Genomic DNA, 25317 nt, shown 5'->3' on the forward strand with positions numbered 1-25317 from the left:
CTTAACACTTTCTTCCGAAGATTACCTTTATCAATCTCACTGTGACCCCATAAGTGATTCAGATTCGTGATTGCCTTTGTGCTATTTACAGAACAGCAATAAGTATATTAAGAAAATCTACTGGCTTGGCGATAAAGCTGACTGTAACCAGCTCATAAAGCCGATATCCATGTCCTTCAGCAGGAAGGAGAAAGCCCATCTGGAGGAGCCTGTCTTGTAGTGTGGTTTGGTACAATGCATCTTTTTTTCTTTACAGGGTCAAAAATTCAGCAAGAGAAATTAATAAAATGCCTCTTCAGGGTAGGGTGGAAGGGAATCGCTCTGCCACAAATCCCACTGCCTCCTCCTACCCAAAGACAGAGACTGAGAATTTTAGAAACAGAAGTTTATTCGCAGTGGTTAACTAAAAACAGACTTCCTCTGGATTAGAAGTTCAATTTACACACATATAAAATGTCAGGATGATATTCGGGTTTCTTACACGCACTGCTGACTTTATTGTATACGTTAACAGTCTTTATCCTCATGTAAAATTTTCACTTTTTTAGGTTTTAAATAATTTTCTAACATAAAGAGTAGTCATTCACATTTTCTTTTTGAAATAAAAAGGCAAAGTGGTTTGCAATAAATGTTTGAAGTTCAATAGGGATTCACCCACATACATACGTGTGTGTGTGTGTGCGTGTGTGTGTGTGTGAAATAACAGTAGCCATTATTAACGGCTTTCAAAAATGCTGAAGTTCTTAAATTCATATTAGTCAATCCAAAAAACTTCACTACAAGAGTCCTGTTTATAAGTTGGGACAAGTGGTATGCATTTAAATTCTGAATTCCAAACAGAAATTTCAGCCAACTTTGGAGGCTAGTTCCAATTTAAGTTCCACAATGAACAAACAGTCCCTTTCTAAACCTCACATTTCTTATCTATAAAATGTAGTAATACCATATATCTCTTAGGTAGCTGGGAGCATTAAATTAGGGAGAAAAACATTCTGAAAGTAAATCAAAGTGCCTGAAACATAGTAGGTGCTTTAAAGGTACTAGTTCCCTTCCTTTGTCCTACTCATCATCTGTTATTTAACTTCAAAATAACGGAAAATTGTGCTGCTGCGTGGACTTGGCTCTGAATTTCAGATTTGTTTCAGTGGAAGGAACTAAGTATTTTCTTTCAAAAAGTGCAATAATAATTACATGCAAAATTAAAAGGAAATATTAAAATACCATTTCGATGGACTCAATCCAACGTAACAGCCCTTCCTCCTGCCTAAATATCAAATTCAGGAGAAAGAAGAGTTGTTAAATAATTTTATTCCTCCAACTTAGTAAAAATAAAAATGCATTTTACATGGCTACCTTTAGTAAATTCAATTTCCTTACTTAGGGTCTAAGTGAATTAAGATAGTGAAATGGCTACCACCCTTGTAGAAAGAACCTTCAACTTCAGGCTTGTGGTGACATCTAGAAACATTGTTACCAGCAACATAAAAGTTATTACGCTTTCGTAGGGAGAAGACTGGGGATGACTTTTGTGAGAATCCTAACTTTGTAACCATTTGGAATAGCCTAGGATATGCCAAGGGTAGCAAATGAATAGTATCGGTTCCTCTCTCCCCGCTATCCTGTCCATGGATCACTAAGTGATCCCAGCACTTTTTCCCTGGGAGCTTAGACTTGGCACCCAAAAACTTCTTCAAGCAAGTTTTGAGGCAGGCAGCCACCACCAACTGATCAGAATTCCTTTGTGAGTTGAAACCGTTTATAGACTAGGCTAAAGTTTACTTTTGAACTATTTATTAACAGAAGGGCAGAGAGGGTGTGCTTGTTGAAGAAATTAAGTCTTAACCTAATCCTAACGGGAATATTTACCCTACTTCTGAGACCAAACTTCTCAGGAGTTTTATTACTATTTATTTAGATAAAATACCTGTAATCTTACTTATAAATCATTCTTATCTCTTTATTAATAAGAACTTCTTAATGGTCATTATTAGATAAAATACTCTTGGCCAGTTCAAATTGCTGTGTGTCATTATAATGAATAAAACTGTACATCTTTATGAATAGTCTATAATTTAAGCTCTTCAGTAATTAGATTAAAATGCAGTTTTATTATATTTCAATTTCATTTTGTATAGTAGTGGATAAAATGTAAGCCCATCGCAGTGCAGACCTGGTGTATCTCTCACCCAGATAAGCCCCTGTTTTTATGGGCAGTGTAAAGATGTACCCAGAACTGATTTCTTCAAAACAAGCACCATGAAACAAATGTCTGATTCTTTGACCAATGTGCACCAGCAGCAAAACAAACAGGCCATTATATTTGTGGCAAAGAATGAGATTACAAAGTCAATGAAGAACAAGGCACATTATCTAGTCGTTGGTCTACATTGTAAAACAAAAGCACAAAAGTGCTGTTCATACATGAAAAAAGTCAAAGTTTCATGGTTCTCAGTGAAGTTCAATGGTTAGGGGATTCATACTGACTATAAGTTGACTTGTCTCTATTTGTTTCCCGATTTCTCTTAGCAGATGACAGGCTTTCCTTGGCTTTTCTGATCTTGATCTATTCAGCAGTGTTAACGAGACACTGGCCTGGTTTCCTGTCTGCATCCGTCAATTTGTTGCTTTCAAAATTACAGCTTGTGTTTATTCAGGACAGCTACAAAAGTCATCATGTTTGAAATGCATGAAAACTTAAATTCATTGAAAATATTTCACTAGCAGGTTTCTTAACATTTTTATCGTTGGCGTGTGATAATATTTGAAATTAAATATGACTAAAGAATCACATTGGAATTTTACAAGCATTTCTATGACCTAATCCTGTAAATTAGCCTTTGAACTATGAGGACTTTGAAACCACCATTATTCATTGTTACATGAGAAGAATCTGATTTTTATTTAGTCATTTTTAGCCAGAAGAGAGGTTAAAATACTGTCTGTACTATGATCAAGAACGAGGGTGTTTTTTTTTTTTTCCCCTTGCCTTTCTGATGCTGTGAAAGACAAAAGTATAGGGAGAACATGTAGGAGTCCACAGAGAAGTTTCCCTCTACCTTTTTTTTCCTGCCACTTCTGATGAAAATGATAACAAAATAAGATCCATGCCGGAGGATAAAATTCTCAGTTACCCAGCCCTAGCCAGGATGAGCAAAATAGTCTTCTTTCTCTGCATCCACATAATGCTATTTGCTGGCAAATTTAGCTCTTAATTCGTTTGTTGTTTTTTTTCCCCCTCTAAGGGTGGGGAGGAAAGAAGAAAAAGAGAAAAGAAAAAGAAACTGTTAAATGCTCAATTGCCTATTAGTTTTAGTTTATAGATGCAGCTTGATAAGCCTTAGAAGCAACTAATTAGAAGGAACATGCTAATTAGAAGACTGACGTGCTTCTCCACTTTCGTTGATTTCTGGCATTTGGGGCATCCTCCAAGACCCAGTTCAAATCCCTTGTTGGAAAATCATGACCAGCCCTGTCCCCTACCCCTACTACCCCAGCCAGCCAGTCCTGCCCTCCCTGACCCTTGTGCCCCCTTTCCATTTATCCTCACCTCCTTGGGGCTGACCTTGTTGCTGCTGTTGATCTGGCCACAACAGCAGCCAGGCTAATGCATCTTTGTAGCCCAACCCCTAGTATAGCATCTGACACACGCTGGCTACTCACTTAGGGTTTGTTGACTGACTAAATAAATGAACTGTCAAGAGCAGCCCACAAGGCAATCTAAGAACTTTGATTTTTCATCCTCCAGGGTAAATTGAAAATGCATCTACCTAAACTGCAGTGGAACTTGATATGTTCAAGGGACATTGTCTTTTGATCAACTCTCTCTCCCACATCCACTCTCTGTGCCTGCCACTGGCCACCGCTGCAGATAGTCACTTGGGCAGTGGGGGGTATATGGGAGGGGTTGGCTGGGTTGGTGACACTCTGAGTTCATGCCCAAGCTTTGGGGCTTCAGGCTGATAGAGGGCAAGGAGACGCCTGCACAGGAGCGCATGCGCTCAGCGGAGGGGAGGGACTGCCGCGCGCGGAGCCCTGCTCAGTCAGCTTTCATTTTCCTTCCACCAGCACCACTTTCAGAGGATGATGTCATTGGACAACGACTCCATAATACATGCCAGTTATAGTAGCATCCCCACAGATCCAAGCTAAACTGTTCTCAAACTGTCAATCAAGCAACGTACAGGAGGAAAAAAGAAAAGGAACAAGTAAGTCCTGCTTATTCCAAGCTCTTTTAATGTCTCTTAGGTACCCTCATCCCCAACCCCGGGGGCTCCCGGGACCCAGGAAGTCCTCATTCTGCTACGTCAACTGCAAAGTATGCTCCTCTTCTAGATCCTGCATTTCTCGGGGACTGGGGATGTTTCTGTGTTCCACATGGGGCCGAGGACAAGTCTCAGGCACCAGGCTGTGCCCTGCAAAATCACAAGTTCAGGGTCAGGATTATATTTTGGGTAGAAGATGGCAGGTAACAGGATTGTTGATGCCTCTATTGTCTAGCTGAGGGGACTGAATGTAAAACCCCTCTGAGCAGATCCAGGGACCTCATCTCAGTTGGCCTGACCTGCACCGGGGAGTCAATAGGATCCTGGTAGCAAGGTGACCCTGCAAGGCACGGGCTGTGTCTCAGTTGCCTGATGCATGCAGCCCAAGGAATGGGGGAGCCTTGGCTATGAAGAGAGCAACATATTTGAGCCAAGTGCCCGCTCCCTCCCTTTCCTAGATCTAAACACCCTAAAGCACAAAGAAGAACATTGCCTTTTGGGTTCCAAAGACACATTTTGTAATTGAAGTTTCTGGTGGTCTAGGAGTGTGTTGGGGGTGGGCAGTGGTGTTGTCAAAATCCTACCCATTTCATCGCAGCTAGCCCAGGGTTGAGGGAGACACCTTCTCCGAGTTGTGGGAACATGGGCTTAGCCTTTCCTTGTTGCTTCAGAAGGCATCGGAAGTGTCCTCAATCAGGCAATTTCCTCTCGGAGGAACCCCATGTGTGCACACAATAAGAGCTCATTTCCTCCTATTGGCTTTTGTTTGAGCAGTTTCCTTTGATATGGGATGTATGCCACTCTCCTGCACAGTTATCTTAATTCAGGCATCCTTCTAAGCTCAACACAAGGCCCACTCCAACTGGAGTCAGACCCAACTCGCCTAACTCCGATGGCCCTTCCCTCCCTCCTTAAATGAAGCAGCAAGTATCCAGGGCCCAAGTGAAATGGGGTTGGTCTCAGGGTTCTCCAATGGCTTTTGGGGTGCATGCCTGTGTTGCACACTTGTGTGTGTGTGCAATGTTTATGCATATGTGTGTCTTAACTGCTCAATTCCATTGCTACCAATTATGATTGTTTTATTTGGTTACCTAGCATCAGGATACTAGGCACACAGTTGGATTTTAATCAGTGCTCTGAATGAAAGGAGTAAGACTTTTGAAAATGATTCACAATGGATTTCAAGATCTGTAGATATACTTTGATTTGGAAAATATCGAAAACCTTTCTCAACTGAAAGCTGAAACAGAGACTTAGATTTCAGAGTAGCATACATTTTTCTTTGCACTCCCTCCTCTGTTTTGAATTTTTTTTCAAGTTTCTGTTCTTATTTCTCCCTGTGTGCTGATCAAATGGACTCCGTACCACACTTCTTTCCTCTTGGTTGTGTGTGACCCAAATCTTATGACCCAGAGCTCCAGCAAACACCTAACTTGTGAAAGTATCTCTGCTGCTGATGGGTTCTCAGTGGGGGAAAAAAAGGGACATGTGATATTGACTCTTCCAACACAGGCAACTGGGTCAGCACATCCAGGAAGGAAGGGGACTTCAGTTCCAGGAAACACCTTGAACCAATCCTTACATATTCATGCTCTGAGCAACAAAGAGGCTAATCTTTCCTGAGGGACCAGAAGGCTAGAATGGAATGGCAGATATAATGGGAGTGTTTCTTGGACCCAGAGGAAATTCATTCATTCATTCAGTCAGTCATTCATTTCCAAAAGTTTTAAGCTCAGGAGTTTGGCCCCTGTGTGAGCCTGTTACCATCTGCTTGAACAACCTAAAAACAGCCCGAGTGAGGACAGAAGCAATTTTATCTGTGCCAAAACAGCTCAAGGCATGGCCTATCACGGAGCTCGTTCAAGTGCTTCATTTTCACACATGCACTACATGAAACTTTCCAAATGCAGCCCAGCCCTCCTGTTTTTAAAAGCAGCTACATTTCAATCATCCTAGAAATACTATGATTCCTTTAGTCTGGGTAACATGCTCCAGTGTTTTACCATCTCCTTCAAATGTAAACATTCCCAAAAGTCTTTTGTAGAATAAAAAGCCTTCTTGCATTTTGCTAAAAGAACAACGGGATCTTTGTGAGGGATATCAAGCCTTTAAGAATTTGCAGAAATAGTCATGTCAAAGCCCCCTGCTCTTTCTAGAATTGCTTAGAGGGTCTAAAGCATTCGTTGGTGATTATTCTCTAATAGCTTTATGTTCACCCCAGAGAACTATATTATGTATTTAGTGTGTATTTTGTGCAGCATAGAAAGTACTTTCTTGTGTAATTAAGTTACATGAGGTGATCTCATTTAATCCCAAGCATCGCCCAAAGAAGTGGGAATTATTACCCCCATTTTAAAGATAAGAAAATAGATTCAAATCGATGTCAAAATCTGCCTGAAGTTGTGCAGCTAGTCTGTGGCAGAGCCAGGATTTGGGCACAGGATTTGAATGGTCTCCTAACCCCTGTGCCAGGAGGTCTGTGAATAATTTGTGTCAACATCACTGTGTATTCTAGCAATAAATGTGGGTTCCTAGGCCCCACCTCAGACTCCCCGAGTCAGAATCATGGGAGCTGGGGCCTAGGATTCAGAAGTGTGGGGTGGGGCCCAGGAATCTGTCCTTCTAACAAGCTTCCCAAGAGTATGTGTATCTAACAAAACCAACCTTTGGAGTAACTTGGGAGAGCTTTTGAAATGGGTATGGAAAGAAAATACAACTTCTTCTCCTGGGTTTGGAGTTGGGTGGAGAGGTGAATATAGTCCAGAAATACAACCTTGTCCCAGTGGCTACAAATCTTATTCTGGCTTTGTCTGTGGATGTGCTTGTGTTTTATTAAGTTTTCGAGTGGCCCTCAAGGGCAAAGAAATAGGTCAATCCATTTTGTCAGACGTGCTGTACATTTTGTGCAGCCACACATAAACAGAAGTATCTGTCCTACAGCAATCAAGCAACTAAAACTTATTTTAAGAGTTAGGATGCTCCAGAGAACTCACAGTTCATGTGTCTCACCCTTAGTTTCTCTCTGTCCACAGCCTTCATCAGCCAAACTTCTTCTTTGAAGTTTAAATGCAAAAAGATCCCCGGTTGAAGGGACTGGAGCGTAGCTGGCCTCTCTTCAGCACTAAAGCACAACTTCATAGAGATGCATATGTTCCCAGGGGAAAAATGCATTCATTTTTCATCACTGTATAAACTTCTGGGTATATTTGTATAGATGACGGACTATGGATTTCTGTGAGTATGACTCATAGCTAATAATTATCTAGAGAAATGCCTGCCTCAATACTAAAACACTTCAGCCATTCACAAGTATTCCACAGACATTATTTATTGAGCATCTACTACTTATCAGACATTGGCTCAAGTTTAAAATGCATGGAGATTACTATAAGGACACATTAAAAATATTCCATATGAGATATCTATATTGGCAGGTTGTTATTTAGGAGAAGAGTTATCTAGGCACATGAATTAGCCTTTGCTGATACCCTGTAGTATGAAGCGAAAAGCTAAAGAAAATAATAAACTTACAATAGTACAAAAAACATTTGTATAGCACTTTAGAAAGAAGCAGCAGTCTCTGTATTGCAGTTATGCCTGTGGTGATACAGAGATTGTCTTTGATTAGCAGTGGGGCTGGATGTAGCATCTTGACCCCTCCCTGCTACAGTTATTTTGAGTAGAGCAGAATTCATTTCAAGGCAAAGGCCTCTGGAAGCCTCCTTGGAGAAGTCTTTAGACCTCACCTCACCACCTTCCTTCACATTTATCTGTTGTTTTTCACCTTTCCTGGTAGAGCAGAATCATACTTAAGCCTATCGTTTTTAAAAAACAATTTTTTCCCAGTGGCGTCAGCTCATGAGTCCCCAGCAGGCAGCCTCTATGAGCCAAAAGTTGCCCCAGGTGCCACCAGGCAGCCCAACACACGTTGCCCTCCAACTTAAACTTGCTTACTTTATCCCTGCCTCTTCTCTGCTCACCTCCATCTCTCCTTTGGCTGTGCTACCTGTCTCCCACTCCCTACCTAATCGTTTTCACTTTCCACTTCCCTGGTGCCTTGCAGTTCAGCAGCCCACGCAGCACTCTTCCAAAATGGGACTTTCCCAAAGGTCAGAGGTGTTGTCTTGGCTTCTGCACCTCATAGGACCGGGCCCGGTCTTCATCTTTATTGAACTTTCTTTAGGATCTGCCACCATTTCCCATTCTCACCTGGTTTCAGGAAGCCTTAATCTATGACACAGTGAATAGCATGATCCTTTGTCACAGATCCAAGGGCACTGAGAGAGGTTATGAGGCCCATACGCCTGTTCTAAGGTGCCCTCACCTTGGATGAAATGCTCTTCACTTTGGATTTTTGTGCCAGTGGAAGTGTGCCTAGGAAATTCCCTTCGATGTAAGGCTTTCCCAAGCCTGTGTCGTCTACCATTTTCTAGATTACACTTGTTTTCTTTGCTATCTCAATTCCTCTATGATTTCAAACATCAGTCTTAAGTGGATGAATTCCAAATATACATTGGGCTCCGCACGCTACAGAAGCCTAGACCCATACTTCTCAGAGGACATTCCGACTTCAAACTCTTAATGATCAGAGCCAATTTCATTGTCTTCCCCCATCCTCCTGTGTTTATGCCACTGGCATCACTGATTTTTCCATTTTCTGAGCTGATCGTGTCCAGGTCGGCTTTGACTCCCTCCCTTTCCCTTGGCTCCAATCAGTCCTGCCCATGCTCTCCATAAGTTGCTCCTGGCCTCAGCACAGCACCTCATTCTCATTGCTGCTATCCCAGCCTATGCCTTCATGACCTGCCTGAGCATCTGCAATTCTCAGGTCTAAACTCTGCTCACGGAATTGTCTCTCTAAAGCATTGTCTGACCCCTCATTTACCTGCTTAAAAATATTTGGTGGCTCTCTGCTGCATTCTGAATAAAGTTTGAAATACATAGGGTGGCATTCAACGTCATTCACAATTTAGTCTATGCCAAGTACACCCTAGACTGCACTTCATGCTCCAGAAAAACCTGCATGGGTGCTTTTCAGGTGCATGCAATGTGATTTTATCTATCCTTCAAGGCCATGTCAGATGTTTTCTCCTCCAGGAAGCCTTCCCTGACTGCCTTACTTGGATGGCAGTAATCTCACAGGCACCTTATACCTCCCTTGTGGCATAATACCTTCACCATGGTGATTTATTTACACATCTTACCTGTCACGATAGAGTATAAATTCCATGAGGGGAAAGGAAATGGGAAAGACTTAAGAAATAATTTTCTCCTCATCCACTATCTTTCATACATTTCTTTTTCCCACAAACTTTTCTATAGCCAATGAAAGCTTCATTAAGGAGAACACATTTGCCCTGGCAGAGCAGGTCCTTAAATTAACAATGCCACCAGCTCCTTCCCACTGACAAAGGGCCCCTCACCATGCACAAGGCAATTCTGGTCCATTGTTTTACCAAATCTTCACAAAAATCCTGAGAGGTGGGCACAAGAAACCAGAGGTCCAATGAATTTGGTAACTCGTGCTTCCTACGGGACCCCAGGATTCAAATCTGTGTTGATGACCCACAAGCTTTGGATTCCTGCCATCCTTAGCCATCCTTATTTATTTTTTGAGATCTGCAATCCCTTGACTTAAACAGACTAACAGGCTAATCTAGCGCTACGCCGCCAGAAAAGGGCAAAGGGCTTTGTCATCTGCTGTCCCCACACTCTTCCTTCCTTCCACTTGTCTTGGTTGCCAAATAGAAAAAAAAAAAAAAAAAAAAAAAAAAGTCCCTTAAGCAAAGCTTTCATGCATTTGAATAAAATAAAAATAGGGAGAAACAAGGAGATGTTTTGTATATAATGACAAAGTAACTGTTATTATTACTGTCAGCATCATTATTATTTAGCACTGATCATTTCCTTTCAAGTTTCTAATTTGGAGCATTAACTTCCATCTGGTCCAGGGTAGAATGATAAGCTGGCTGTCATGACCCTTCATGGTTCTGATTATAGGTGGGAACAGAGACCACTGCTGGAAGCCCAGAAGGTTCCAAAGAGAGAAATGAATAAAAAGTGGAGGTCCGAGTGGGAACAGAATAAAAATATAGGACTATCTTCCCACAGGCTTTCTCTTTATCTTATAATACACAGTACAAGGTAGCCAGCTACATTTTAAAAACTTTATTAAAGACAAAAAAAAAAGACTACATATCCTGTATCCAACCCACTGGATTTTCACAAACTGAACACATCTGTACATCTCACACCCAGATGAAGAAATAAAATATTAGCAGAGCCCCAGGAGCACCCCCTCCAACCTTTCAGATACCACCCCCATCCCCAAGGGAAAGCATGCCCCTAGGACTACCTAGCTGGCTGTATTTTAAATTAACCCCTTCGTTCTGGCCAGGACAGCCTGTGCTCTTCTGAGAGAAACCTTTTCTGGCAGCAACTGTCACTTCAAAGCAGGGGGAAAATAAAGTGTGTGTGAGGGAGTAATTTTGTGTGTAGGAGAAAAGTGTTTCTAATTTTCAGTCCTGAAAATGTGAGGGGAAGAAGGAATAAGTGAAGAAAAAGAGGGAAATAAGTCGGTAAATGCAGTCCTCGCTCTGCCTCCACCATTAGGAGCTGGAAGGCTTCCAGCGACATGCCATTTTGAGCAAGGAAGCAAACACAATCGCCCTTCTCCACCCTCCCCAGCCTCCGCCAGGGCAGGTCAGCTCCAACGCCCATCACCGTCAAATTTGCGGATAGGCTGACGGTTATTATTTAACGGCAACATGTTCACTAGAAGGCTGATAGTGTATTGAACATATGGTTTTAATTTTTTTTTTTTCTGTTTGTAACCAGGGAGCAAGATGGGGAGCGTCAGAAACCTAACTCGCGGATTTGCTGGGTTCTCCCAACTGTAACGGGAACCTCACTCCCAGGCCGATGCCCCTTTAGCGTCTGCAGCTCTGGGCCCCAGGGAGGAAGGAGCCACAGAGGGTTGGGACAACAGCACTGACTGATGCCAGAGCAGGACTCCATTCTGTTAACCTGACAAAGCGCACAGGCTGCACCGGCATGTTTTTCTTCCACTTTCTACACTAATTTATCAAACTGGAAGGAAGAGATCAGAACATCAAATAAAAATCCACAGCCGCAGAGCAATTAACTCAAGACCTAACATGTACCTGGATAAGGGGACTCACAAGAATTCCAGTATCTACAAGGTTTTAAATGGCAATGTTTTCTAACTTTGTATCTTGGGTTATTGGTCGTCAATGTTTCCAAAAATAATCACTCCTCTCAGTTACATTTTCTGATCAATTATTTAACGAGGTCTGTGTTATACAACATAAATTTCACCCTGAGGGGGGAAAACTCATGCTCTTGAGTGGTCAGCTAGAAAGCTGGCAATTTTTGTTAAAAAGGCAAATTTTTAGCCTGGCAAATTGTGCTGGCTGGGTTTATAGGGCATTAATAAAACTAATACTAGTACAGAGGAAAAAAAAAGGCAGAGTTTGTGATAGACTAGGGGCCTGGAGATCTCTAGGTTAAATATCAACTCAAGTCTGAAAGCTTCAGATCAACTCTAGGCCTTCTCTACACGAAAACGTGGCCACCTCGTAGAGAAATGGTTCAACACCCCTCCTCACTCTTCCTTTGTTTGCTCCGCATGTCCCTAAGTAGGCCTGGGCGGAACTGAGGGAGAAAATCCTTCCTGGTTTCTCCTTCTCCGAGGAAGGAGGGCAGGTTAGTGCAGCCTGCTGTTGACTGGAGCTGGGATTAATTAGTTCCTCCAGTGACCTTGGCACCTACTGATGGCGAAGTGTGTCTCTAAGCTGCTGAGAGCCACAGAGAAACTCAGGAGGACTGAGCGCTACTGCTAAAATGATAGTTGAGCCAAAAAACATAAACGATGACGAAAGAAAACCAAAAACGTGTACCTTATCTGTAAACACTGCCTGAGTGTGTTATTCAAATGGTTGATGTGAAGAAATACTTCAATCTATCTCTGCATGTATGTTTATTTAAATCTTGATTGATCAGTCTATTGTCCTTGTGGGTAATTTTGCAAGCCAGTGTCCCGTACCTTGCCAGGGATTTCTGGAGGAGGCTGTTACCTGTGGTTGAGACTGAAAACAATTTTAAAGCATCCCACCATGCAGTTGTGGAAGACCATCTGTCCTGCCACACTTTACCTTCATCTATTCACTACCCCCCGCCCCCGACCGTCGCCCCGCTGTGCTCAGGCCTGAACAGAGCTGAGAGAAGTTAAAGAGCCCCACCTCTTTCTCTTATCATAGCTGGTTCAAGGTTCAATTTGAGTCAACAATGGGTCAACACTGCCAGAGAAGCTCGGTGTCTTGGGTTGCATAAATAAAGGTATTCTATCATGAATTTGGGAGGTGCCATACTGGTCCTGTCAGAGGAATTCTGACATCTTCAAATACGTGAAGGGGCTCACCTCCTAAAGAGACACTTGATTTGCTTAGGGTTACTCCAAAGGCCTGAACAAGGATGAAGAGTGCAGGTTACAGAGTCCCATTTCATTTCAGCATGAGGAAGAATTTTCTAACAAAATGCTATGGCTTGTATGCGCCACGGGGTCATGATTGTCCGGTCAATAAAGAAAGATACACAATAGCTGGAAACAGCTTGTCAGGGCCGGGGAAGAGGGTAGACAGGAATTCCGCTAGATAATCCCTCAGATGCCTTCCCACTTGGGATTTCCTTCTAATTTCCACCTTATATTTGTGTTTTTTGTCAGTTGGGTGGATCTCCAAGGAGTGGCGTGGTGGGGCTGTCAGAATCCTGTGTAATGTGAAAAAGTTCTTCCATCGACTCTAATGTGTCTTCCCACAGCAAACCACCGTTCTGGTACTTGAGTACCCAGGAGAACAAAGAAGCAGCTAGAGTAGCACGCATTGTGGGAAGTAAGTAGTTAAAAGGACCAAAGCTCTCTGCTGGTCCCAGCAGCCCCAGAGGCAGCCAGTCCCTTTGATCCTGCCTCTTAATTGCAGCCTACTTGCACCAGGGAACTTTAAAGAAAAAAAAAAAAAAAAAAAACAGGGAAACTCTAGAGATAGAGCTTGTTTTGTTTCCTGAGGGGATGGTCTTTGTGGTGGCTGCCAGGAAGCTGATACTCGAGGCTTCAAATGATTGGTTTCCTAAGGGGGAAAATAAATAGTCCCTTCCACCAGCTAAGAGTCAGGTGTGACTAGAACCCCAGAAATATGAGGTGTCTGTGTGTGCCATTTAGTAGGGGTGCCGGGTACAGACTTGGAAGAGAGAACAGAATATTAGAAAAGAGACCACGGGCTAGCGCAGGAGCAGGCAGAGCACTAGAAAAAGAGAGCCTGTTTAACACTTGGACACAAGAAGGGGAACATCGCACAGCGGGGCCTGTCGTGGGGTGAGGGGAGGGGGAGGGATAGCATTAGGAGATATACCTAATGTAAATGATGAGTTAATAGGTGCAACACACCAACATGGCACATGTATACATATGTAACAAACCTGCACGTTGTGCACATGTACCCTAGAACTTAAAGTGTAATAAAAAGATATATATATATATTAAAAAAAAAAAAAGAAAAAGCCTGAAGCAAGAGCATCAAAGAAAACGGCACTGCACTGGAAGGGAAGTCAAAGAAAAAAGGGATCTCTACCAATTCTCACAGAGAGCAACAAAATCACAACAGCACAAACATTTCACTTTGGAATAGGTCTTACAGTTATAACGAGCTTTTACCTATGGTATCTATTATAAGGTGTCTAAACGTTGAGATCCATCAAGTTGTTTAAGTTCATTCAATGTACGTGCACACACATACACACACACACACAGCGTCAAGAGTAAGAAAAAGGCCAACAAATAATCACAGCAAATAGTGGAGATGATGCCCTAGCTATCCTTGGCAATATACCAAGTCCCTTTGTGAGGAGGGACTTCTGGCTAAAACTGAACTCATGCCTGCACAGTATGCCAGTAATTGCTTGTTTATGTCTATTTAGCTATTTAGTGAGCTCCACCAACAGTACTTAATACTGTCAGGGAAGTTTTTCTAAAGCAAACCCTTTTTGTTGCAATCCCCAAGTAAGCACTGGTGGACAAGGGCTGCGTGTTTCCATCCTACCAACTTGAGTTTCGCCTCTTTTTCTGTAACCTTGGCAAGTAACTTGGTCTCTCTAAGCTTCATTTTCTTCATGAAAAGGTTTAACTGAGTTGATATACATGAAGCTATCAGCAGAGGAGGGCTTTCCATATAGTAAGTGCTCAATAAATTCAATAAATGTTAGTTCTGTTTCATTCCTAAAAGGTTATTGGTAAATTAAAAATGCATAAAAATACGGGCCATCTGTGTGTGGACTAAATGAGCATCTGGGTAGGGAAGACTTCCTCTAAATCAGTTTAGCTTGACTCCTGGTTCTAGGAAAGAGGGGGCCACATGTGGGACACACAGGAAAATGAGGCATCTGAAAGGAGGGAGGACAGACAGGGGCATGAGATGGAAGACCTATAACAAGGTATAAGACTCAACAATCAGGCCTGGGCATTTCACTTAAGCTACTTCATTAGACAGCTGTCTCTTCTCATAATGTCTTCGTTTCTATTACACAACTTTAAAACTAGCATTTTTTAAACAAATGCGATGTTAATGGCATATAACCCTTCCTCTCTATCCTTCATATTCTTTGGAGAGGAGGAGGAGAGAATGGCATTATCTACATCTTAGGGAATGAATGAGCGTGTGAGAGCTCCTGGACTTAATTCACCAAGGATGTGAGGACTCAAGTGGGCACATCAGACTTCCAGGCTCCAGTTCTGACCACCATCTAGAAGAAAAGGAATCTAAGGCTGGTTTATAATGCATATATTCCTTAGGATAAAAAAACAAACTCTGGAGCAGACAGGTAAACAAACACAACAGCCTTCCCTGGAGGCAGTAACCAAATCTCTTGGGGAACTTGTGAGAGTCTGTGTCCACTGAGAAGATAGGTGTCTTGGGAATGGGGAGATACCCAGAGACAGGCTGTGTGTAGCCACAGAACTGCTTGCAGCTGCTGAAAGTCCCTGCCTTCATGCCTTCAGCCCCAGCCACATTGGTGCAAGGCTGGTGGGATATATCAGTTCACCCTCAGCTTCACTCTGAGGCTGAACAGCCTGGAAAGACCTACTGTATGGAGGAGGTAGGTCCCAGTCTCCAGAATGCCAGAAGATCCTCCAAGGAGCCATCCCAGACCCAGTGATCTGCTGCCACTCACATTGTGGCAGTGACACTTACAAAGCAGCCATTGTATTCTGGAGCCTCCTGGATGAACATCAGCTTCATCACCTGGAGCCTGTTGCAAGTGTAGAATCTTGACCTCAGCCCAGCCCGACTGAATCAGAGTCTACATTTTTAATAAGATCCCCAGGTGATTCGCAGGCACATGAGAGTTTGAGAAGTGCTGTCTGGTTATTTATGGTAGGTGTCTGGTGTGAGGACATCAAACTATTTGCATACTTCAAGAACTTTCTCATCATGAAAGGCTATTTTCTTCAGAGAAGTCTTTATGGCTGGGTTGAATTGAGAACTGCTAGAATCAGAAATAAATGAATCCCCAGGGTCTTTAAGAACAGGATGACCAGTGTCAACTGGTATCTCCAATCACTCTGGAATTACTGTTCTAACCAGTAACATCCCCAAAATATATACATTTTGAGAGATGGATGCAGAAGTATTGATAATTATTGGTTTTAAATACTCTCTTTGCTGATTAGTGAAGATCGACTTTTAAAAAGTCAACTGTATATACAAGAGATACAGCTACGAAGGTTCCCTTAACTATCTAATATTCTGTGGCTCTAAACAAGACTCTGAACCAATATTTGCCTCCAAAAGGACCACAGCCAGAAACCCTTGCCAGAGAGGAAAAGCTATGTGCAGGAGAGTAGTTCAACCCAGGAGACTACACTGTTTTCTCATGGAATCCTGGAGACTAGGCTATGGTGCTTAACAGTATTGGTCATTCATTTTTTTAAAACAATTTTGCTCCCTTGTGGGTATTTATTTTTCTGATTCTTTGCTAGCTCTTATTCTCTTTTGGGCCCTTGCCGCATTCCCCAAGATTCGTCCTTGGTCATTGCCTATCTCTGTTCATGCTGCCTTCTTTCACGAGGTGTGAGCACCAATGGCTTCAACTATGGCTTCAACACAGGTGTGTCTCGAGCTTGTATTTGTAGCCTGTTGTCCAGGCTGTTCTTCATTCTCACATTGTCAAATGTTTATGAGACACCTCCACTTGGATGTTCCATCATTAGCTAAAAACACCATTCTCAAGTCTAAAAACTCATCATCGCCCACCCTCCTTCAACCCTATTCCCATTTATTAGTCCCTTTTTCAGACCACTCCCATTTCTGTCAGGGTACCATTGATATCACTCCTCCTAGAATTTCTGCAATGGTGTGATCTCAGCTCACCACAACCTCTGCCTCCTGGGTTCAAGGGATTACCTTGACTCAGCCTTCCAAGTAGCTGGGATTACAGACAGGCGCCACCACGTCTGGCTAATTTTTCTATTTTTAGTACAGATGGGGTTTCACCATGTTGGTCAGGCTGGTCTCGAACTCCCAACCTCAGGTGATCCACCTGCCTTGGCCTACCAAAGTGCTGGGATTACAGGCGTGAGCCTCTGTGCCCGGCCCAGTTTGGCTCTTCTAAGCGCTCACTACTTTCTATTATTTTTCCTTCAAGATGCCTTTTGGATTTGCCTTTTCTCCTCCATTTTTCATGCTAATGCAACCCTTTTCCACTTTGTGCCTGGAATATTGCGAAAGTTTTCTGGCTGGTGACATCACTAGTTACAAATGTTCTGACCTCTAACCCTATCCTACAAGTCCCAATTGAATCTTTATAAAGCATTAGATGTGATGTTATAGGTAATGAAATTAAACTCTTCCACAGGGCCCTCCAGCTCATTCATATCCTGACTCCATCTCCTCCATCTAACTTTATTCCCCACTGCACCCTAACACTTCATCCCCATCTCCAAGGTCAAGGTTCCTCCCTGGCCGCTACACCACATCATGCTATTCCTCCTTCCTGAGATTTTGACCACCAGCCTCTCCAAACATTTTTGATTATACATTCTTATCAGAATGTTTTTTTAGATCAGAAACAACCATTAAGGATGGTTACTTTATAAATATTATACTTGCATAACCCTACTAATATGTTATACACATTATCAAACATCCATGAAAACTGACATTTTTAAAGGATGAGCTAAATAATAGGTAAGATGGAAGTTCGCCTATTTCCTTGCCAAGTGAATAATCTTGCCCTTGGCCTGGGGTGTAGACATACCACATTAGAGACATGGATCCAGACCAAATACATCCATTCAGACCTAGAGGAGGCAGCTCTTCCTGCGGGAAGCCTTATCTCTTACTCCCACCCAAACTGAGCTCCACTTTCCTGAACTCTCAGAACATTGAAAATTATATAAACTAAATCATTTAGACAATATATACTGCATCAATACTTTAAGTTTGATTAATTGAAGCTTGCATCTAGGACGCCAGAAATTTATAGATTTTAAGAATAATTCAATATCTTAATTAAAAATATTACTGTCTTCTCAAAATTGCTTGGGTTGGGCTCTACTCAATTATGCAACATCCATTACAAGAAAACTCCAAGTCAGACTGAAGTTTAATTTCATTTATCTCATTAAATATCACATGCGTGGATTCCCAGAGGTTTGAGGACTACTATTTCTATTTTTGTGGCCAATGAGACTTTTAGCACATTGCTTAACCTTACTCAATTTGAGTTTTCATTGAATCTGTAAAACAGAGGGCAAAATGTGACCATTAAAAGAGATAATAGGCCAGGCACAGTGGCTCACACCTGTAATCCCAGCACTTTGGGAGGCTGAGGCAGGTGGATTACCTGAGGTCAGGAGTTCTAGACTAGCCTGGCCAATATGGTGAAACCCTGTCTCTACTAAAAATACAAAAACTAGCCAGGTGTGGTGGCACACACCTGTACTCCCAGCTACTTGGGAGGCTGAGGCAGGAGAATCGCGTGAACCCGGGAGGCGGAAGTTGCAGTGAGCTGAGATCGTGCCACCGCACTCCAGCTCGGGCAACAGAGTGCGACTCTGTCTCAAAAAAAAAAAAAAAAGAAAAGAGATAATGAATATAAAAACTGAAATGATATATACATGTAAGATATATACATGTTACTATCACTAGTACACTCAGTATTTGCATATTATAATGTAAACTATATAAAGTACATCTGAGAGTTTTAAAATAATTAATCTCCTACCTCCACCTTGAGCTTTTTCTGCAAATGAATTATTTTTATGTTCTCAATTTTAGTCGTTCAGCCGAAAAACATAATGTCACCTACCTATACAGCTTGGGGGTCTTATGGGCCTGAGTTTAAATACTTGCTCAGCCAAGTATTAGCTGTGGGATCATGGCTGTCTGAGCTTTTCAGAGCTTCTCTTCTACTGGCCAGCTGGGGATAGCATTAAGTTTGTGGGGCTCTCCTGCTCTTCTTAGGTTCAAATTACATGAGATATATATGTAAAACAGCCAGTTTCTAACACATGCCCTTAAGATATTCATTCCCATCCCCCCCCCCCCGCCAGCCTGTAACAGGCTTAGGAGAACTCGATGAGATACTCTCATGGGAAAATTGAATGCTTTGAATTTTGGTCTCTTTGTAGACTTTGGTTTTTCCCAGACCTGCAGACCATTCATAATTACGCATGGATTTTCTGTTCTAGAAGCACCTTACTGCTGTGTGACCATTTGGGGTGCAGAGCCAGCACAGGCTTTGTGCTTGAATGCCTAGCAGTCAGAGCTGAAAAAGCAAAGCGAATCAACCTGTCTTCTTGCACTTCCTTGGCATCTAGGCTACCAATGGTCCCGAAGTCTAGTCTAAATGCACGCGCTGTCCGTGAAGGCATTCGGGGACATGCATGTGCACCCCCAGGGACAGTTCTAAGTTTTTCCTGTCCTTCAAAATTCAAGTCAATTAGCTGCTGGAAAAAAAATCAATAAATCCAAGTTTTAAAAATCCAGTTTATAATGCATCTCCTCCAGCAGCTTTACCCAGCACACCCTTGCCAGAGTGCCCTGAGCTTAGACTCCCACTTTTTAACCCTCTATTTGAACTGCTAATTAAGATAATGCCTGTGAACGCCCTTTGTAAAGTGTAAGAAACTACACATATGTTAATTCTCCTCTTGAAGACATTTGAGTGCTAAACCATCCTTATCTCATTTGTACATATCTTGTTTCCTTGCTATTGTGGATTGCAAACGGGCCGCAGCATTTTCAGTGTTCTTGACTCCTCCCTTTTTCCTCTGAGGTCATGTACCACCCTGGAGCTCTTCTACAGCAACCAGCTTGCAGTCAATGCCCATAAACCTTGGACATGCCCATCTGTCTGCCAAGACCCATGCCTGAAAAGAGTTCTATAAACATGGCTACATCCTCAGCCTCCTCTCTCAGCTCTCCCCAAGGCTGCATCCCTGAACCTCGAAGCTTGTCTGTGCCCAGAGAATACACACTAACTGTGATGTTAGGGTAAAACAGACAAATAAACCCAAAACTTAGTGTTTCAAAAGGAAATAGGTTTTCTTTTTTTTTTTGTAACTCTGCTTTTAAGAAAAAAGGGGGAAAGTGAAATTCAGCAGAGTCAGGAAACAGGTTTCCTTGCTAGAGATGGAGACTAGCTAGAGATGCTAGTGAGATAAAGGCATGCGGGCTTCCCCCACACCCTGCAGCTCAGAAGTGTGGGACAGGGGTCTAAGACTTCCTGTTGTTGGCTGGTATTTACAGCTTTTTAGACGTCATGTCCATTTTCCCCAGGCACTTTGGGGCCAAAACTCAGCGTGCTGAGACTCAGAAATTGCTCTCAGTAGCTTCATATTTTGAATTGTTTTTGCACCATTCTTATCTATCTATTGCTCATCTGACATCTTTATATGTTATTTAAACAGTACTTATCTGGAGAAATACAACAGAGGTCAAGAAAGTACATACGTATAGATATCTAAAACTCAAAACTCCATCTCTTGTTTTCCCCCAATCACCAAAACTGCCCCAAACCTAAAATTAATCTGATGGTTAACAATGCTAAATTAATATTAGCCAATAAAGTTATTCAAGTCTTTGAAACTTACAATTTTGTATCATTTATTTTCGTACACACACACACAAAGGCAGGTATCAGGTTACTGAGTTGGGTTTCTCACCGAATAGCAAAAGCCAGGGAAGCCCAGAGGTGTTTAATAAACACTTGTTGACTGATTGATGGAATATAGTACCTAGGATAATTCAGACAATGCATTCTTTGTCAAAACACTAAGGTAAATTATTGAGTCCACTTTTATTACCAAGCGTTTCTGCGGTATTGAGGAGGGCAGGCCAGCCCCAAACTTGTCCATCAGCCTCAGAGCTCAGGTTTACAAAAGAAACCCTTAGGCCTTACCTTTCACACCTGTTTTTACTCTCAGCAGAGGAGGCCAGGACTGGTCTCCATAAACAACTGTGTAGTTGGAGCCGTGCAGTTTGAGGCCCAGGCCTGATGCAGACCCAGCCACGCAGCACCTTTGGCTCTTTACTACGAATATTATCACGGCCGCAACAAATAGTTTGTGCACATTTTTAAAAAGAAAAAAAACTGAGCAGAGTATAAAACTGGAGGAAAAAAAAATAGTATGTTAACTAATCTACAAAGCCCAGTTAAGTCCTCCTGTCTCATTCTTCTGAGAGAAACCAAAGCATTAAAATATCAAGCTCTTTGCTCTCCCCAGCAGTGGACATCCACGCCCATCCAGTTGAGTCGACCCTTCCAGAAAGGATGCCTGGGCCCATGACACCTTTACGTCTCTTTGCAGCTATTTCCTGCCTTTCTTTGCTAGGCCTTTAGCTTGGGTCTTGGGCAGATTTGGTGAACAGGGCGAACTGTCCTCTCCTGTTCTGCCATGCCCCAGCAGAGTTCTGTGCTCGCCTGGCCTGACTCTTGACCTGCAGCTTTCTCTGGGCTTTCTTGCTTGCTGATTTTTATGCCCACACCTCCCTACCTTTTTATAAACCCCCCTTATCTCCACTGCCCACCTGTCCCCTAGAGTTGCCAGGTTTCTCTGCTTGGCACAACCCAGCCAGCTCTGACATGTAGCTGTACTTGAAGATGGTAAAGGCCCCCAAACTATGTTTTCAACAACCAACATATCTTGTAGTTATCCACCTTTTCCTGAATCAGAATCCTTCACCCCTTGCAATGCTGCCAACCTATTTCTATGTTGATAATCTGTTTTGTCATTTTGGAAATGTAAACAAATCAGTATACCTTCCTTTTCATCTTTTTCTTGTTATCAGTAGGAAAGTACAGGAAAAAAGGAAGAGAAAATGCATGCGAGATTGAACCTACTTATTCTACTATAAGGAATTCTCTTAAGCTCAGCATCTAAATCCTCTTTTCCCAATTCTTGCTTGGAATCTGGAGTACCTGATCTTGAATTTCTATGGCGCTCCCTGAGCGCGGGACTGGCTGGTAGCCATGTGATATTGATTTGTTTTCACCATAGCAACAGCAAATTGAAACAACTAGCAGAGAGAAGGCAGACTGTTAACCAACCAGTAAAGCTACCTAATCAGTATATTTCACAAGCACATTTTTCTCCTTCCCTCCTGTTTTTTCTCTCATTTACTCCACTTTCACAAATTTAACACAAAAGTCAAAGGAAAAACAGCATTAAATGTTTTGGGCACTACAAGGCCTATGGCCAGAATAGTGTGCTTTGCAGAGCTTCTAGTATATTAGACTAGATCGATGGAAAAAATGCAAACAACAACGCTTTGATTTCCTTGGAAATTTCATTTGTTGAACTAAGAATAAATGTCCCTAAAAAATTTACATGAGCACAAAGTAGAGTGAAGGGTTTTGTGTATATGACTATGTATCTTAATACTCTAAGGCGTTTGCCAACAGTTTCTTAATACCGAGGTTTTATCCCTTTGTGCTTTAAATAGCTCAATGTGCCAAGAGACAAACAACTTTTTTTTTTTTTTTTTTTTGGTAAAAGGTCAAGGTCTCAGAATGCTAAATGATGAGGGAAAGTGTAGAAAGTATGATTCAATTCTATTAAAAGATAGAAAAATTAAGGTAGGCACTTGCTCAAAACTACGTGAGTAGTCGGAGAGGAGATACAAACTAGCTTTGGGAACTCCCGAGAACTCCAATGTGCTCCAGTCAAAATTTTTTTTAAAAGGTTCCTTCGTAAACGCTACCCTTCCCCTTGATCTCTGTGACCAAGGTTGCCACCTGTGACATGGATTCGCAGCCTGCAGTATTGTACTTCCCCTGCTTGGGGCCATCTGTGCTAGGACATGATGATTTTTCTATGAAAGCAGCTGTTCCCACCGTCACAACCAGCCTTGAACTTGGTGGCACAACCTGGATCCTAAATAGTGGCTCTGGAGCAACTGGGAATAGGGCCCTGGGACCATCCACCCAGGTGGCAGCGCTGGGCTGCACCAAGGGGGAGTCAGGCCAGAAAAAAAGCTTTGCCCTGCTCCCTGCTGCTTTTTGCCAGCCCAGCCAGAAGCCCTGCAGAAAACCTGTGCTGACCGGCCCGACGTGAGGCAGGTACGAGAAGATGCCCTATTTATGAGGGGACAGGTTTACGGTTTACAAAAGACAGGCGAAAATATAAAGACATAACTTAAGTCCTGCCAGTGGGGAGTTAGAATGTTCCCGGCCAGGACATAAAGAAATATTCCTCTCCACAAGCTCGAATAAAGGAACACACAGCAGAAATAGTTGGGGGATGACGTCAGAAGTTCTGGGCTAGTGTCCTGCACTTCTCCTTGAAAGTAAAAACAGTGGGTCTAGAAGAATCTACGTGGCATTGCCCTTATTTAAATGAGTAGTTCTACTGCTCCTTGCAAAACAAGTAGGATAGCTGAAGAAACTTCCTCTTATTTAAAGATTGTAAGAATGTTCCCCCTGCCTTTTTTAAAAACCTTATTGTCCCCAAAACGCACACATTACCCAATTAACAAATAGCTTTCCACTTAACCTTTGTCTTTTAAAGGGCCAGTAATGTTTCTTGAAGAACATTCAAGGTGGTGGTGGTTAGGCAAGTCAGATTTTTTTCTTCGCTTCAGTGCTTGCTAACTATTCTAAAAATGTTACACATTTATTGTAAACACATGCTTCCGAGGCCTAACAAAAAAGCACAGTTTCCTCATGCCTGGCAGAAATTTAAAACGGAAAAGGGCAGAAAGAATTCTTTAGCAAATATATATATCCTTTCCTTCTCCTGGGCCAAGTATGTTAAAAATAAATCTTCTCCATCATTTCTCACTGCTGCTTCTCAGCGAGAAAGTTGATATGGTTCGGCATAGTGAAAACACAGCTTTAAAAGCTAGCCTGCCCTCATTAAATTATTCTGCTGGCTGTGTGTTCTCATTAAAAATGCATAAAGATCAGATAATTGCAGTAAGCATTATTAACCCAGCTTTACTTTTGAATATAATGGTTCCACTTTTAAGCTGGAAACAAAGGCTCAGACGTGCCAGGAAAAGAAATGTAAACATTGAACTACAGTATCGAAAACTTGCCAGAAAGCTACCTCTTGCTAGGTTGTTTAAAATGTGCTTTTGAAACTCAATTAAAGCTGTAGCATTGTAGAGCTAGGTAGGTCCCTAATTTTTAATAAATAGACACATACGTTTGGCCAAACATTCAACCGATGATTATTTACCATGAATTTTTTTTTAATCCTTAATTGCAAGTCTGTTTTCAAATAATAGGATCCATGTAAACTTTATCTATTTGGGAACTAGCTATGGCAATATGACAATTTTTCATAGCAAGAAAATAAGATTGCTCCAAAGAATTCAAATGGTTTTTAAAAAATAATATAATAAATGAATCGATTCTTTGCATAAAAACTCGATTTCGTGCCTCACCCCAAACAGGCGGCATAGATTCAAGCTTTGCCATTTCTTTTTCTCAAATCAAAATGTTACGTAAAACTCCAGGGTCCCCCGCAAGTATTACAATTGAATTAGTGGAATCCAGTTTCCCTGGCTCCCGTAAGCAGCACACATGGAATGCAGCATACTGCAGCAAACTCTTTAAACATTCAAAAAAGGGGGGCGATTCTCCTACCTTGTTTAGCTCTGCCTGTCCTTCCCATTTACAGTAACCCCAGGAACATCTGGCAGAACCAAGTGGCCGAGGCTTCTCCACCGCATCATGAGGAAGAAACTTCCATGTAAATAGTTCTCATTCCCTGTTTATTGTACTCTGAAAGCCGTCTGCCGTATCTGGAAAATTTTACCTTCAGATGATGAAGCAAAGACAGTCTAAACTCTGTTGCTGTAAGCTGCAGCCCTTCCTTCCGACAAATCCCTCCCAGCCGGGGCCAGCCAATCCCCAGCCAGCTCGTCAGACCTACTCGTCTGAAACTGGCCCTAATAGGATGACTGACACAGTAACACAGCACTTGCAGTGTGTAAAAACAGTGCATCCATACTGATGAAAGAGGAATTTCCCTCTCAGAAGAAAGCAATCATAGCACCAAGACAAAGTGGCACATAATTGGCAGAGGAGAGAGAGGGGTAGCTCAAGAAAACACCCTTGAAGACAGCCAGCTCGAAGCCAGGAGCTGCACCGTGAACACTTTGGAAAATGTGAAACTCCGCAGATTCCAAAGAAATCCAGGTTGTACATGAAACTGAAGTCCTTGGACTATCTGACAAAGCATGTGTATACGTTTTTTAAAGGAAAAATAATTCAACATCTGCCATGGCAATTAATACCTTACAAAACATTTACATATTTTCATTGAGGAAGAATGTGCTAGCCCAAGTGCGTATTCAAAATCAAAACATGCTTATAGCTCTGGCACAACCAGGTTTCCTGTATAACATCTGTTATTGCAGTGGTTAATTACTGTGGCCCGTTTATCTTTTGTCTAAGTTTTCAGACCACTTGGGACTTCGATTAGGGAATGCTGGACAATAAAATTGATATCTATACACTACCCTTCTCTACTCTT

At 42.2% G+C, this 25317-nt stretch overlaps 1 protein-coding gene and 1 long non-coding RNA gene across 9 annotated transcripts in view; one reads left to right on the plus strand and one right to left on the minus strand.

Annotated features, from left to right (window-relative positions):
• Positions 1-24642, minus strand: part of MBNL2 (muscleblind like splicing regulator 2) — a 172976-nt gene extending 148334 nt beyond the window's left edge. For all 8 annotated transcript variants that reach the window (XM_032151136.2, XM_032151137.2, XM_032151134.2 and 5 more), the window contains exon 1: positions 24426-24642. The gene's annotated coding sequence lies outside the window, so the exon portion shown is untranslated. The remainder of the gene's footprint in view (positions 1-24425) is intronic.
• Positions 4074-12646, plus strand: LOC116467397 (uncharacterized). Its single transcript, XR_004247787.2, has 3 exons — positions 4074-4205; positions 7295-7496; positions 11100-12646. It is a non-coding gene; the product is annotated as an uncharacterized LOC116467397 (long non-coding RNA).
• Positions 24643-25317: the final 675 nt, after the last annotated feature.

Source organism: Hylobates moloch, unplaced genomic scaffold, assembly GCF_009828535.3.
Source record: "Hylobates moloch isolate HMO894 unplaced genomic scaffold, HMol_V3 SCAFFOLD_4, whole genome shotgun sequence".
Lineage (NCBI taxonomy): Eukaryota > Metazoa > Chordata > Mammalia > Primates > Hylobatidae > Hylobates > Hylobates moloch.